The sequence below is a fragment of the Acromyrmex echinatior genome, chromosome 8 (assembly GCF_024713525.1).
Source record: "Acromyrmex echinatior isolate Ae372 chromosome 8, ASM2471352v2, whole genome shotgun sequence".
Taxonomy (NCBI): domain Eukaryota; kingdom Metazoa; phylum Arthropoda; class Insecta; order Hymenoptera; family Formicidae; genus Acromyrmex; species Acromyrmex echinatior.
The window spans coordinates 14,443,711-14,456,587 of NC_141859.1; the positions used below are offsets into that span (position 1 = coordinate 14,443,711).

Consider the following 12,877-nt stretch of genomic DNA (forward strand, 5'->3'; position numbering starts at 1 on the left):
CAGAGCACTATCATGACACCTTCCGCTTTGTCAGTGATTTTAAGACCTTTAGAATCAGAATGAATGGGCGGAATGCGTAAAAAAAAGAAACTACTCCAATTGAAAGAGAAAGCGTCGACTGTATAGGTGGGTCCGGATGCCAAGAGACAAAGCGAGAGCACTTTGCATTAATCGAAGTGGCAAATAGATCGACGTCAAAGCGACCAAAACGGGAAACAATTTTGTCGAAGTACGTTTGTGATAGAGATCACTCTATTTCCTCCGAGGTAACGCGAGATTCCGCGTCTGCCTCAAAATTTTGTGCCGAAGGGATGTAAGAGGCATAGATGAATATGTTTCTCTCCGTGCAACACCAAATCTCCCGAGCCAATCTCGAGAGTAAAGGAAACTTGATGGAGCCCATACGATTAATGTAGGCAATCGTCTAGAGTTATCTAGTTTTAATAAGATGTCGGAACTTCTTAAATGAGATGCAAAACATCTAAGTGCATAGAAAGCAGCAAAGAGTTTCAAATAATTAATGTAAAAAGTTTTATCCTTTGGCCACTAAAATCCGGGTGTATGCATTTCGCCGCATACCGCCCCATCCTATAAGAGAGCGTCTGAATAGATTTCGAGGGTGAAGAGACCTGACCGGATATAGTTGCACTGCAAACTATTTGTAAAAACGCGCTTCCACCATAGGAGATCTTTCCTGAGCGAAGTTTAGAAAGACATCTGCGCCTCGAAGTTATTGTCTGAAGCCATGAGGGCTAGAAATTTTTCTCTTTCTAATATCTTGGTATGTAATAAGCCATATTGTATTGCCGGGCAAACCGAAATGAGAGACCCAATGTAACTAACTAAGTAACGAATTTTGCACCGCTTCTTATTTAGAACTTCAAGAGTCATCTGGAGGAGGATTTCTCTCCTGTCAGGTAGAATAGTGACTGCAAAAAATTTCTGTATTGAAGATCAAGCCTAAAAAACAATAAGCTCTTGATAGCGTTAATATACTTTTACGCATGTTAATAATGAAGTCCAAGGACGATAATAAATTCAGTTGCAAAGACATTCTCCAAACATAGGTTATATGTGCGTGCAATGTATAGAAAATCATTCAAATATATCACTAAAAAAAAGTCTTGCGGTCTGAGAGAGTACAGGACTGGTTTCATCTTGGTAAAGATATACGGTGCTGAGGCCAGACCAAAGGGAAGGGCTTTAAATTGATAGAGTTGACTCTGAAAACGAAAGCGCAAAAATTTTCTGTCATCTTTATGAACAAGCAAAAAAAGGTATGTGTCTTCCAAATCGACCGAGGTGAGGTAATCCCCTGGGGAGATAAGGCGGATAACAATCTTCCAATTCTCAAGCTTAAAATGCGGAGCAATGATAAACTTGTTTAGGCGCTTTAGATTGAAAATAAATCTCCATCCACTCGAGGACAAAAAATGGGGATAAAAATTGGTTCTCGCCTAGTCTAATATGCCTTCAATCAAACCTTTAGCGAGCCTGGAGATTTCTTGAGTGCAAATCTGCTCCTCTAGAATTGACAGGTAACTCGGGGGATCCTCGAGTTGAGGCGGCGGTGTTGGGTGAAGAGCAGCCTATAGCTAGCGATGATTTCCAAAATAACCCTCCCAAATAATCCGACGTAATCTGCTTCCAGCTAGGGAGGAAAGCGGCCAATTTGCCATCAGTAGTTATCACTTCGTCTAGCGTCTTCTCGAACCTGGAGCAGTCGATCGACGATAGCTGGTCCTTGCCCCTGCCCTCCTTGTTGCCGATCCTTGATATCGTGCAGGAGCGCAAACATTTCCCGAGATAGTCGGTGCCCGAAATGACTGCTTGATCGGTTGGATCTTTCTTGTAATTGATAACGATGGTTTGATAATATCCTTATAGGATTTCTCTATGGAAATCACCTTTTTCATCTGATCTCCAAAGGATGTTCCGAACAGGAGATCGTCCACTGGAATAGAATCAGCTATATTTTTAGCATTTAGGTTAAGGGCGGGCATAATTTGAGCTCTCCTGGTCAAAGAGAGGTGAGAAAAGATCGGCTAGAATCCTCATTCCCTCATTTACTTTGACTACCGCTGCTAGACGAGCCTCAGGACACAGGGAGTTTTGAATTTCAGGCCTAAGGAAATCAGAAATGGTCTCGCCTAATGCGCAAAGAGCTAGGTCTGCTTGATCCTAGTTCTTATCCGCATATTCGTCCCTCTTGACAATCGAATTGTTCTTAAGGGCCACCCTGCACTCCTGATTTAGAGGCCTTTAGAAAGACTAATGCCTCTGGAGGAGCGAATTTCTTAAATAAAAGCTCGCGCTGATCCGCTGCGAGACCCTTGAGTGTCAGGTCGCACCATTTATGAGTCACGAGCTCGTTCCACTGTGCTGCCTCTTCCCCCTCTAAGTCAGGCCCAAACAATTGTTTTAGTGAGGGAGTCTGTGTTGCAGATCTCCGATGTAGAGGTTACAGGAAGGGAGCTCTCGTCTATAGTGACCTGCTTATAATGATCCAACAATGTATCATCCTCTCCGTTTATATCCTCTTCTACCTCTGAGAAAAAAATACAGCATTCGGGCATGTAAAGAAGAAAAAAGACTGTGTTGACATGCCGCCTGTATTTTGCAAATTCAGCAATATCATATACACCTGAAAACTTTGGCTCCATCAGCTCCTCTTGTCGCACAAGGGGTGCTAAAACAGCCTCTGAGTCAGATCTCAAGACAGATTCTGACTCATTATGTGATCCAAGATTCTCCTGTGGGTCCAGCAAACGGGACTAGACGAGGACAGGGAAGATCCGCTGGGCGACCTAACTTCTCTTTGAGACAGTATGTCAATTAAGCGGGACTTCTTATTCTCTAAACCGATCAAACGGTCTACAGAAAGTGACTTCCTCCTCCTCTTTCTGGATTTGTGGACAGACTTTTCCATGCCTGAAACACTGTGAAAATAATCTGAAGCCGGAGACAAACAAAAAATGTATTGAGGACTCACACAATAGGAAAACAATGACGACCGTGGGCGCAGATGGCCGCGCCTGGGTACAAGCAGTGTCAGTGCCTTATTTAAATTTCTTTTCTCTAGCTTTCAAAACCTGTTGAGGATTGTTGCATAATTCTCCTTGTCTGATATCCTGGTGACACGCTCGGCGAAAACTCGTATATCGCATGCACACACACGTTGCATTCAATGCGAATAATGTTTACGTTGATGATATTTATCGATACATCCGATTCGTGGTTCCAATACACGATTCGATAAAAATCTTAACAGAGATCCAAGATTATGCAATTTGGTGAAATTCACTTGATAAGAACATTTGATCTCACTCTTCATTGTATTGTTATTAGCATGAATAGTCAATGAATACTGTTCATCCTCTTTACGAAGCGTTTTCTCTCTTGCAATCAATAGGACGAAATTGTAGAATTGCGTCTTAGATACTTGTTTATGTCATGTATTTCATACGATCCTCTAGGAATAACAATTTCTTTGTCATCTTCATCAAAGTAACACTTATTATTCAATGAATTTACATTAGATATGATAAGTTTCAAAAGTCTGTCAGACCGAGCTCGTAATCGCCGTCGCTCAAATTTACGGAAAGTAACAAACCGCGAGGATGCTACTCTTATCGGTGAGCGTAAATGTCAGTGACATATTTGAATGAATACTGAGTTGAAAGAGTGCAATGTCAATTCTTAAATTGATCGTTAACCGTCTATAAAAACTGTAGACACAGTTGTCCACAGTTACTTTGATCATGTTTGATAATGTTGATAAGGCGTGCGATTATACTCGATTTTTACGTCCAAATATTTCATCAATTCCTTCGGTGGTCGAAGATTGCCGAAACTATCAAAGTAAACAGCACGATCTCCCCGCTTCGCGTATGTTATCCAATGAGTCCACCTGGTCCAGCATTATCCAAATTTATGATACCGCTCTCGTTTACACTCCCCCTGTTGATAAGGTAGTATGCATAAAAATACCTCTAAAATATGGAATACGCATACGTTTTGCCAGTTGTTGCAGTTATACGTTGGTAGTTATACCCTTCAGCATTTTTGGCAACTGTTTAACATTTCTTTTTTAATCTTTTTTATTTTTTCCGTTGTGATTCCTTGCCACACTTGTACGAAGCGAGATAAACTTCATGACCTTCCATAACACGGTTATGACGTTTCAGTTCTTCCAACTGATCTTGTAGCTTTATTATCGTTTATAGCTTTTGCGACTCCTTTCCGCGCTGACCAACGAGTCAAAGACTCTCAACAGTGATAGAATAGATAAGATACCACCGCGTTTTGCCGATAATATTTGTATTTTCATCGGCTTTTTCTTCTTCTCCGAGCCCATTTCTTTTCAAGTCCATATCAATTTTCGTTTTGGCTTTCATAGCCATCCAAACAGCTGTGGCAACAACTCTCTCTTCAAGAATCGAATCTTTCGCGGTAATCCGTTTTCGCGCCTCCTCAGCGAGTATTTTGTCAGCTACGATCTTTGCTCCTCCAATAAGCTATGTCGTGTTTACGATGCCGCGTCCAACGGATTAATACCTCAATCGCCTCTAGCCAATCGCTTTTCTAAATGCGTATCTGGACCACAAAATTGATATCCGGGGATATGCAACTCGATCGGAAGTGTGTTTATCGCATAATTTAAAAAACCGCAGCCCTTTGTTGTTGTTTTTTATATTTGTTACAATTTTTTATGAATGGCGCTGGACTATCAATATGTAATAATGGCAGGGCAAATTATAATGTTTTAAGTTGTTGCTGAACCTCTAAATCAGCCTTTATATGCTCGGGTAATCTGTCCCATAGTTGATCTATGTAATTCTTGTAAACTCTCATAGCAAAATAATTTTCGGTATATATTCCAACTCTTTAGTGATTAAACTATGTACATCACAGTTGTCCAACACGATAAGAAACATTTTGAATATTGAGCGATTTCGCTTTGCGCGCTACTATAAATATATCCGCTCTCAATGTCATGTTTTCAATATTATCAGTATCGTGAAAGGAGATAGAATAGATATGAATTTCGTGCGACAATCGTAGACGATCAAAGACTAATGTCGACAATAAAGTACAAACTGAAAAAGAAATACACAAACATGGAAACATGCTGTCGATTTCTTTATGCGGAATCATCTGTGATCCATCGAACTGCAGCAAAACAAATGTGTTTGCTGGAAAGTCCACATGATATATGTTTCGAGAACGTATGTGTACTCGAAATCGTTGCAACAGCCAAAATACCGATACTTGGAGAATTTATTAGCACCGAAGAAATTGGTTATTTTACATTTTCCAATAATAACGATGTTGTACTACCGAACAAGGCACTTTCCATTTTTGTCTTCGATAACGTGGCATGCGATAAGCAAGACGCGATCAGAGAGTACTTTGCGATGAGTCGATACGCGGACGTCGACTGCTTCTATCTGTGTCAAACGTACGCAAAAATACCGAAGCATCTTATATGCGATAATGCAAATCTGTTGATCCTGTTTAAACAGGACGGTCAAACAGGACGGTCAAACAGGACTAATCTGAAACATGATCATGTAAACACCGGCATGTCTTACGAGAATTTCTGCGAACTGTGTCGTTGCTGTTGGCAACAAAAGTATGGATTAGTGACAAAGACAGTGCGCTTACGAATGCACGATGCAGAAAAGGATTTAATGAGTATGCAATACCTTAACATGATTAGTCGTTGTTAATACGTCAACTACACTATCCTTTTTCCTTTCGAGTGTAATATGGATAACAGCAAAGAACTCAAGGATAGCGAGAGGATATCGAATAGAATAGAAACAAATTGCGAAAACGAGTGACTTGATTCGTAAAAAATATTGCGCTTTAAAAATCGGCAAAATAGATGAAGATAGCATTGGAGAAACACTTTAAACCTATCATCGAACTTTTAAAACAAATTGTCGAGAACACCGCTAATGATGAATTTCAACCAATTAAGAAAAAAGTCAACGTTGTAAAGAATAAAAATATTAAGAAAAAAAAACCTGAAGATAATGAAGATGTTCATGATGAAGATGATAATGATGGTGATAGCTAGGATGGATAATTCATGGCTTCAATTAACATCGTCGTCTAAAAAGCAACATACACAAGAATCGAACGTTACATTGAATTCCAATTATGCGTCGCCTGAATCATGCGAATTATCGTACGAACGTTCCCTCGCACGTTCCCTCAGTTGAAGACATTGAAACACCCAATGAACCGCTTGAAACGTTAGTTAAACAATCTTTGCAAACGCGACAAGTTTGTGAGGAGTTGCATAATCAATTGGGGATACTTGGACAAAAATACGTAAACATGCTTCTCGGTGGTGACAGAGAAAAAGAAATCGATCACGTTTATGCGTATGCCTCAGCAAGAACGGCACGATGCTCGGCGATAAATAGTTCGATATAGACACAAATGACTTTGTAATCGTAGATGAAGTAAAGTACAAAGATACATATGGTTTGTACGAATTAATTTTCAAAAGAATGACTATTAGAATAGAAACAAATTGCGAAAATGAGTGACTTGATTCGTAAAAAATATCGCGCTTTAAAAACCGGCAAAATAGAGATTTCAAAAGAATTCTCGATCTCTATTTACATAGAGAATGATAGACTAGCGTACAAAAGTATATGTTGGCAACAAATCCTTATAGAGCTTTAATGCACGCAGCTATAATGCGGATAATCCAATATTGGGTAACAAACGATACAAATATAAGAATATAATAGCATCCTTGGTATCAGATAAGAAACGGGAATACCACGTTGGAATACCACGTGCCAGGAAAAATCTAAACAACAAGTCAGGTAAAAGAGTCGAAAAGATATAATACCACACACTATGACCCTAAATGACAATAAAATCGATTACCGTATATTCATTGGGACGATCCTAACGAGCTAGTCACTATCGATAATAGATAATATTTTGTTATCATGAACGTGATCTGCCTGACACGAGACCTCAAGTAATCAGAGACGATCCACTAGCTGCTCGAGGCCTTGTGTCAGGCAGGTCAAAACGCTCACGATAACGAAATATTGTCTATTATCGAGGAGCTTCGTGAAATTGGCTTTATTATAAATTGAAACGGGATACACAGTCATTTTAGTTGGCATCGAAATGCCGATGAACAACGTTTTCGTAAGAACTTCGTGATATTTTACACATTATACAGCAATAATCATAACATAACGTAACATGTCTGAAAAGAAAAGCCTCGAAAAGTGACGACTAGTAGAAGAACTGCATAGAAGAACTACTAGTAGAAGAACTCACGCTCCGGCGAGAAAAAATTTTTTATGCAGACGTGTCATAGTTTATGGATACAATGACCTGTGGCAGGCTGATATGGTCAAGATGCGTCCTTACACACGAAGGTTACCACTACATTTTCACCAACGTGTTGAATAAGCATACATGGACCATACTGCTGAAAACTAAGAGTGGAAATGAGATGGCTACAGCGATCGTAAAGATAATTCGAGATGATAGAAGATGTCCGAAAAATTTGCAAATATTTGCCGATATGAGAAAAGAATTTTACAATGCAAACGTGCAAAAACTTTTGAAAAAACACAACATAAATCATTATTCCATAATGAAGGCATTTGTTGTTGAACGTCCAATCGTACATTGAAAAATGATATACGGAAACAATTTATACACAATGGAAATTATAAATGGATCGACTTGCTTCCATGTCTCATGTTTGAGTACAACGCGCGAAAGCATCGAACTATCGGTATGCGGCCCATCAATATAACTCCCACGATTGCTGATAAACTCTTAAGTACGGTGTACAGTAGCGTAAAGACTGTCGCACTTGCACGATTCAAAGTGAGTGATTCGGTACGTGTAAACAAATTTAAGACGATCTTTGAGAAAGGTCACATGCCAAATTGGACCACGGAGGCATTTAGAATCATCAAAATACAGAAAACTAATCCCGTGACGTATCTACTGGAAGATTATCGTGGGAAACCTGTTGCTGGAGGATTCTACGAGTACGAATTGCATCGTATCGCTAATTCCGAGATATATTTAGTTGAAAAGATGTTGCGTAAAAAAGGAGACAAGGTTTACGTGGCTAGGATTTGATAATTCGCACAACTCTTAGAGAATAATGTGTTATACAAATAAAAGTTATTACAAATTATATAATTATTTGTTTCCCTGTAAATGTATATTAAATATTAACGCATTAGACATGTTATACACACTACACATATTATAGATGCATACGTACAGGGTGGGCCATCTATTGGTACGTTTTTGAATTTCGTCGTATGGCAACACCGAACGAGCTACAGACCCGAAATTTTGACAGTTTATTAGTCATACCGTCCGCGGCACGAAACAACATGTTTTCTCTTGAAGAGCGTTTTGAAATTTTAAAAACTTATTTTCAAAGTCAGTGCTGTGTCGCCGAAACTGTACGAATTTTGAAAAGAAATATGGGTCGTGATAGAGCACCCACCGAAGGAGCTATACGCAAATTGGTGAGGAAAGTTCGTGAGAAAGGGATGTTAGTGGATGACATTATATTACGACTGTTTTGAGTGAAATTGGCGCCGAGGTAGTCCAAAATGTCATTAATAATTGGGGTGACCGAATGGCATACTGTAAGTATGTAGAGGGAGCCACATGAACGAAATCGTTTTTCATTCTTGACGCGGATACTTTTAGCTTCACAACAAAAAAAAAATTAATAAAAAATATCAATGTATGCTCATTTGATCGCATTTTTAAAAACGTACCAATAGATGGCCCACCCTGTATATACACATACCTATCACAAAAGTATTTCTTGTGTCCATATTTATTGATTTGTGAGATCACGAGGCGGGACAGATCCTTTATCTATGTGAAGTGTCCGGCGTTATCATTTTGCGAATCCTGCACGTACAGCAAATTGACGTGCTTGTTTCTCTTCATATCGGTAAGCCGTAACGGAAGAATCCTCTTTTTTTTGCTCCTCGATGCAGTACATGTTGATTGAGATTGTAATGACTACAAGCGCCAACACAACGCCTAACTCGGCGTACACACAACGGGGGCGCGAGCGCCCCACGAGGAACTTTTTCGCAAGCGCTCGCGAGACACGAACCGCGAGTACTGCGACACAGCCCCCAGAGGGCTGGCGCGACAAACGTGGATTTGTACGCAAGAAACATCTGACGGGCCATATAAGACCGCAGGAACCGAATAGCGGCATTACATGGCTCACGGTGCATCCGAGGGATTCTCTACATGAGCGTCAACCACGCCAAACTTCGACAAACTGACCAGACCAGTCAAGTTGCCCACCAGCGAGGCGAGCAAAGGAGCAGCCATCAGAAGAGCGCGGCGGCAACAGCCCAGCAGTAACTCAGAGACCACAGCAGCGGAGCCGCCAAGATCGACACCACACAGCGCGGCCAGCAACACCGCAGAAGGCAACAGCTGGGACGCAAACCTGCGAGGCGAACTGGAGGACGCCACTGATAGGCCTAAGGGAGCAGTCTTCGCACACGCCACCAGGGGCACCACCGACGCTGCGGAAACGCGTCTCTCTCATCCTGCCATTGGTGGACGAAAACAACAACGGTACCACCATATAGCTCACCCGTGAGCGCATAACTCATTGATGCAAATCAATGGCTCTTTTCAGGGCACATATGCACGTACCACACCACCTTTGTTCAAAGCACTATACATATCTATAAGTATATCTAGTACATAGTAAACAACTCTGTGCCATCCCTCTCTATTTCGTACCGACTCTTGAGCCGTTCTCCTAGTGCACGGCGAGCCGTAGCGGTCAACGGCCGACTACGGAACTAAATAATAGCCAAATGACTCTGATATAATTCAAAGGCTACAATTGAAGGAAATACATCAATAATAATCGAGGAAGATAGGCAAACAAGGTCAAATACGGGTCCCACCATTCTGGCCAGAGAACCTGAATATGGTTCGCGCAGATAGAAGGCCAATTCAAGTTATGCAAGATGGCGAGCGACCATGAGAAATACATCCACGCTTTCTCGAAGATAGAACCAAGGCAAGCGCGAGAAGTTAAGGATATCATTATCAATCCTCTTAGTAACAAGAAGTACGAAGCCTTGAATAAGACGCTCATATAGCGATTGACAGACTCGCGGGAACACAGAATACGCCAACTTCTAAAAACGGGAAACAGGAAACCATCATAGTTTTTACGATACGTAGCAACCTTGGCAGGCACGGCAATATCAGAAAAGCTATTACGCATCTTATGACTGGGACATCTATCAGCCTAGACGTAGGCAATATTAGCCACCCGGGGCGAAGACAACCTCAACAATATTGCAGAGCAGGTAGAATCCACAAGATCGGAAATAAGACACAGTACTGTCTACAACAGGATCGCAGACACCAGCAAGCCGAAGGAAGGAGGATCTAGTCGAAAAGTTACGAAGGCAAGTAACAACCTTAACGACCCAAGTGGAGAAGATGATCAGAGGCTGGAATAGATACAAGGCGAGAAGCAGATCCCGAAGTAGATCTAGAGGCAAGAAGCAAGTGGATATAACGGCGAAGACAATAGCAAAACATCTTTTCCGAGACTGGGTAACAAGATTCGGAGTTCCGCAAAGGATAACTACGGACCAAGGCCGACAATTCGAAGGAGATCTCTTCAAACAGCTATCCATACACTGAAGGATGATATCATCTCCAGGAGCATATCCCCAGTCAAACGAAATGGTAGAACTTTCATCGAAAGACACAACTGAAAGACGACCATAAGAAGTCACCAGACCGAGAGATGGACAGAGGTCCTCCCAATGATATTAATGGGAACCGCAACGAGAAAGGATCTACAGGCAACATCGGCAGAGATAGTCCTAGGAGAGCCAATAAGATTATCAGGTCAGTTCCTGACAGACATACCAACCAAGAAACAAAAAAAACCACGAATATTTGGAGACGTTAAGATAGGTTATAGAGTAATTACGCCCGAGGATTCGGAGACACAGACAAAAACCGACGTTTTCAAGAACTTAGAGAACACTCCCAAGATGTTCCTAAGACACGACGCGTCAACAGGGACGCAAGCATCGTATGACGGGCCGTCCTCCAGAGAGACGAGAAAACATACAAGCTAAAAATCAGAAGGAAGCCAGTCTGCGTCTCAATAGAGATGACCACCTCAAACCAGTTTACATGCTGGAGGAAACCACAGACGGAAACAGGAAAGTCTCAGCACCGGCCACGACAAGGAGCAGAAGACAAACAAAAGTGAGACTCCAGTGAGACTCATTCACACATAAGTGGCTCCACCACTATCAAGGGAATCCTGTGGCGGCTACAAGCGCCATCACAACGCTTAACCTGGCGTACATACAATGGGCATGCGAGGAACTTTCTCGCAAGCGCTCGCGAGATACGAACTGTGAGTACCGCGTGAGTCGTGTGCCCCCAAAGGGCTGCACGACAAATGCGTACGCAAGAAACATCTGACAGGCCATATAAGGCCGCAGGAACCGAGTAGCGGTACCGCATGGCTCACGGTGCACCCGAAGAGTTCTCTACAGGAGCGTCAACTATGCCAAGCTCCGACAAGCTGATCAGACCAGCCAAGGTGCCCATCAGCGAGGCAAGCAAAGGAGCAGCCACACCAGAAGGGCGCGGCGGCAGCAGCCCAGCAGCAACGGCGACTCCAAAAGCAACAGCAGCAAGGAGGCGCTGCAGAAACCACAGCAGCGGAGCCGCCAAGGTTAACGCCACGCAGTGCGGCCGGCAACTATCAGCGCGGACGGCCCCAGCAGGACCTCGCCTACTAACACCAGTAACGTGAACACTTCACTCGCCGGACATTTCGCCGAGACGCTTGCTACGAACTCGCCCCTTGGGATCCCACATCAGCGTGTGGGAGCAGAAGGCCTCACCGACGCTAATAGAAATACGGCCTGAAGTGTCGCCGCTACCACCAATGCTGCTTACGGCCCGCCAGCCGATAATATCGCAGAAAACAACTGGGACGCAAACCTGTGAGGCGGACTGGAAGACGCCGTCGCTGATAGGCCTACAGGAGCAATCTCCGCACATGCTACTAGGGACACCGCCGGCGCTGCAGAAATGCATCCCCCTCATCCTATCATTGGTGGACGAAAACAACTACCCGACGGTGCCACCGCTGAAGTGGACGTATAGCACATCTACCGCGAGCGCATAACTCGTTGACGCAAACCAAATGGCCCTTTTCAGAGCCACACATACATTTACCACACCGCCTTTGTCAAGGCACTCTACATATTTGTAAATACACCTAGTACATAGTACAACTCTGTGTTATCCCTCTCCGCTTTGTATCGACTCCTGAGCCGTTCTTCTAGCGCACGGTGAGCGGCCAACGACGATGGCTGATTACGGAACTAATAATAGCCAAAGAGATTCTGATTTTCGAATTTTCTTATTTGATTCAGCGTCATTGGGAACACAATATCTGTTAGATTTAATTGTTATATAATGAGAATACGAAGATCTGTGTTCTAGCTGGATGTAGAACGGCAACCATTGACCAGGCAAAACATACATTGTCCATGGATCGCACGTTGACCACCGCTCTCTTCATTTTAATTTCTTGCGGGAGATCGATGCAACATCCCGCGTGCAACAGATTGTACTTGTTTATGTTTACAGTTAAATTCAAAATACGCGACAGCGTATCCACCCGCTATCACGTTTTTAGAATTACTCCAGCGATGTCAGGATAGGCTCAACCACGTGCTACGCCATTTTTGCAAATCGGACGAATGGAAGTTTATAATTTCTCGTGCTCATACTTTTATTCGCATGTTTATCAGCCGAT

General features: G+C 42.5%; 1 pseudogene; it reads right to left on the reverse strand.

The window, feature by feature from the left end:
- Positions 1–1,576: 1,576 nt before the first annotated feature.
- On the reverse strand, positions 1,577–8,826 carry LOC147908857 (uncharacterized; annotated as a pseudogene).
- Positions 8,827–12,877: the final 4,051 nt, after the last annotated feature.